Raw genomic sequence first — 4,689 nt, forward strand, 5'->3', positions numbered from 1 at the left:
TTCACATGAGAACCTTGTAGTGATTTTTTTACCCGAAAACAAAGAGCAAAAACTAACTGTACTATGTTGTTTTCAAGGTGGAGAGAGAGAAAAAGAGAAAAAAACATTGAGATTCCGGATAGCTCGGTTTTCCGATTGTAGTGATTCAAACATCGTTATCTTCAAAAGGACGACGCCATTATGGATACGGTGTTGGTTTCTTCGCATGTATTGGAGATTTATGTTGAGACGGGCTTTAGTGTTTTGGTGCTCTAGAGGTAACACTATATTTTTTTCTTGTGATTTAATTCTCAAGTTTGGGTATAACTTTGAAGGATTCTACCCTTAATTGATAGTTGATTATTGCTCTCTGGATTGCCCTGTGGACATAGGCACGATTTGTCTAACCACGTTAAATCTTGGTGTTTGTATGCGTGTGGTATTTTTAGTGGTGTCGTTAGTTGTTTAGTGTTTAATTCCGCAGATAAATCTCCTCAATATTCCTAACAAGTGGTATTAGAGCCTTAGTTTGAGGCATGCGTTGGGATGGAAAAGATGGAGAGTTTTGGTACAATGATAAAATTCAATGATTCCAAAGTATGAAAGTCCAAGATTGAAGATATTCTATATTGTAAAGATTTGCATGACCTTATTGAGGGAGATGAAGCCAAACTAGAAAAAATGTCTGATAAAGGATGAGAGAAACAACACAGAAAGGTGATCATTACATTCGGATATGAATTAATGTTAATGTCTTTCATCATGTATTGAGTGAGACTAATGCGAAGTCTCTTTGAAAGAAGCTTGAGGATCTCTACGAGTAAAAGACCGTGGGGAATAAGGAGTTTATTATGAGGCAGTTGGTAAACTTAAAGTTCAAAGAAGGAAGAAACGTAGCAGAGCACTTGAATGAATTTAAAAGTTTGATTAATCAATTTGCCACTATGAAGATGACTATCGATGATGAGTAACAAGCCTTATTGCTATTGGGTTCTTTGCTAGACAATTGGGAGATACTAATGGTGTGTAGGCAAATAAAATTGCCTTTATCCCTATCAAGTTCGCTTGCAAGGCTGAAGTTCGCCTGCAATGTTTAAGGTCACATGAACAAAGCCAAATCGCTTGTTCGCCTGAACAACCAAGTGCACATGAGCAAGTTCGCTTGACTCTACACACGAAGTCAAGTTCGCTTGAATAACTTGACTTCGCCAGCAGAGCTAAGTTTGCTTGATAATTTTGCTTCGTATGAATGATTCATGCCGATCCAAGTTCGCCTGAATAACTTGACTTTGCCAGTAGCGCTAAGTTTGCCTGATAATTTAGCTTCGCCTGAACGATTCATGCCGAACCAAGTTTGCCAACTTTAGTTAAGCTTGCCTGAACGCTTAACTTAGACGAGCTATGAGTTGAGCTCGCCTGAACGCTTAACTTAGGTGAGCTATGAGTTGAGCTTGCCTGAACGCCAACCTCGCTTGCAAGCTCACTAAGCTCGCCTGAATGCTTAGCTCGCCAACCTCGCCTGCAAGCTTGCCAAGCCCGCCTGAGCTGCCTGACCGAGTCAGCTTGAAATGTAGGAGCGGTTGCACCCAATTCCCCATGTTTTAGGAGGTGGTTACAGGCCATTCCTCTCTATAAAAAGCCATGAATGGCTATAGAAAAAAGGACTTTTGGATAACGACTTCTGGACTTTTGAAAACAAAGCATTAAGACCCTTTTTGCACTTAGCCTTCAAATCCAAGCTCGGGTGTTCGAACTCGTCCAATCAAACTTCTACCACGCGCTGAAGTTTGTTCGTAACCTTGTTCAAATTATCAAAGGGAAGCAAACTCAACTCAAGCATCAAGTGAAGCATCCTATCGCCTCGTAGATCCCACGTTAAATAAGGAGAGATCAAATTAATTCTCTCTACTTCTGTGTAAAAGTGATTTTCAATTTGTAACAAACAATTCAATTAATACAAATTTGAAGTCAATTTTTTTACGACCTATAGAAGATGGCGACCACAGTGGGATGATCCATTCTTTCAGACGAGATGGTGGAGACGCAATTTGACGAGGTTTCTGTTGGTACGACCGTTGAGTCCCTCATCAAAGAGTTCGATCAAGCTAAGTACGAAGAGTATTTATCTTCGGCTTCTTCTGGCAGAAGGACGTCACGTAAGTGCCACAAGGTTGTGCGTGTGACCCAGCCCCAATCAGCTAAGGCTATCGCGCTTGAGAGCTTTACCCGAGCGAACACTAGGGGTTCCATTCCTCCCAAGGTGGTTGAGGCCGACCAAAAGGCCAAGAATGCAAACCAAGGAGTTGCTCAATGGGTTGTCAAGAAATCTACACAAACTCCTGTTTCTGAGGAGACCATAATTCATGTCGGCGCGGATCACGCCTTCACCGTCAACATGAATGCTCCTCTCTCAAAGAGGGCCAAGTAGAGGTGACAACAAGCCCGTGCTCGCCACGAGGCACGTGCCCTAATCTCTAATGATGGCCAAAATTAGTATTCAGACCTGAAAAATAATGCCAATAACAAACGTGAAGTTCCTAGTTCCGGTGAACTACAACACAAAGTTCCCAATTCTAACGAATTGAGCAGATTAGCGAACTGTATAAACCTGGTGAACTGCACAAATCTGGCGAAGTAAGCAGATCAGGCGAACTTCGTATTGTTGGTGAAGGTCACTAATCAGGCGAACCTTCCCAATCAGGTGAGCTTAAATCAGCTGGCAAATCACCAGGCTTGCCTGACGGCCCAATCTCGCCTGCAAAATGACCGTCGCCAAAAAATGTAATGTAGCAGTTCGCCAAATAGGCGAACCTTGCCTGAAAGAGCAAAAGTCTGAACCTTGCCAATAGACGCAAGTTCACCAAACAAGCGAACCCCACCGGACAAGGCAGCCTCGCCTCTCACGGCAAGCTCACCGGATTCCAACACTTGGTGATTTTTCCAAGTGTTCCTCCAAGTGTTCTTTTGAGCATTCATTGCATAATCACTCGTCTGGTCCTTCTGACGCTGGGGGTTGTATGCATCAACCTACTGGGGATCTTAGAAAGCGGTTGACTCACAAACACACTATTCACGAGGCCACTCCTCAATACCACTACGAGAGGCTTATTACAACAGTACTCGCTGATTGCCAATGTACCAAAATGTCAAAACCATCAATGTTCGAAAGGCTCTCTTAGCAACCAGCAAAGACAATACCTCCTCATCGAAGACGCAATCATCAGAGGATACGAGCTTCTGATGACTTGGATCTCCCAGCTGCAACTATCAACGTGACAGGGAAGTCCAAGGCAAAAAATTCAGACTCTGCTAACACTGACTTTTTGCCGGGACTGAAAGGCATCTCCATTGAAACTGAAAGTGTCTACCAGCATACCCGGACTAAAAAGAGGGTTGCTATACCGCTTGATTACAAGCGACTAGCATCTGTTTTTGATAATGATGAGGATGATTGCTCAGCAGTAGCAACATCTCAGGCGTCAAGCTCGATCCAAGGCGAGCATGCAAAAGTGCATATGGTTGAAGTCCCTGATGAAGTGGCCAGAAGATTGGAAGAGCAACAAGCTGTGATTGCCATGCAGCAAGCAACAATCAACACTATGAAAGAGATGCTCGAAAAGCTTCTGGAAAAGAAGAAGAAGAAGAAGAGGAGGATCCTGCGGGCTCCCCCAAAGTCCTCCACAAAGAATAAAGAGCGGGAACCTACTCTCCCTCAAATGAGAGAAGGGGAAGATAAACCCGGGTCATCCTTTGATTATTCATCCAAGTTCTCAGAAGGAATGCCACGTTCTGACAGCAACTCCTGAGACAAAAGGCTCGACGAGTTCCAAAGTCAGCTCGATGCTTTAAAACTCTAGAAGAATATGAATGAGCTGGGGGTTGTTAGGTCGTATCCAGTCGAATGATACACAGTCCCCTACCTAGCAAACTTCAAACCCATGAACTTAGTCCAGTTGACGACAAGGGATCTCCCTTACAACTTATCTACTATTTCCTGGCTCAAACATGATTTCTCATGGGAAACAATCCCATCCTCACTCGGTTATTCATAGAAACCATGAAGGGGGTGGCCTTCAAATGGTTTCACAAGTTGGAACTAGGTTCTATCAAATCATGGGTTGACATAGAGAAGCTATTCCTGGCGTGTTTTTTCTATGATGATGTGGAAGTGTTAATGTACACTTCGCTGGTTAAAAAGTAGAGAAAAGAGGAGTCGGTCAACGACTTCATGAAGAGTTTCAAGACTCAAGTCATTGCATTACTGTGATTAGGTCTATGAAAGCACATTAATCGAGATGTGTCGCAACTACCTCTCGATCCATATTTTGTCCAAGGTTGGCATCGTGGAAACCCAAACTTGGAAGGAGCTTATTCGCTAAGGTCAGCAAGTAGAAAATATGCTCAAAAGGTTGGAAGCCGAAGAACCTCAACCTAAAAGAGGAGCTCCAGAGCAAAGTTCATCCAAAAATCCCTCTCGGTCAAAGGGTAAGGAGACCATGTCTATCGAGACTACTCCAGCTTCCAAGCTGGCCCAGAAGAAAAAATCTACCTCTTCTGAACCGCGCTCTCAGAAGCAGTATGACTTTCGAGAAGATCAAGTTGTTGCTATCCTCAATACCCTGGTCAAGAGCAATAAAATAAAGTTGCTAGAGGTGAGAAGGATGGAGGATCTAAATAAGAGGGATGATCCCAACTACTGTACGTACCACA

This window comes from Asparagus officinalis, chromosome 6 (genome assembly GCF_001876935.1).
Source record: "Asparagus officinalis chromosome 6, Aspof.V1, whole genome shotgun sequence".
In the NCBI taxonomy this organism is placed as follows: Eukaryota; Viridiplantae; Streptophyta; class Magnoliopsida; order Asparagales; family Asparagaceae; genus Asparagus; species Asparagus officinalis.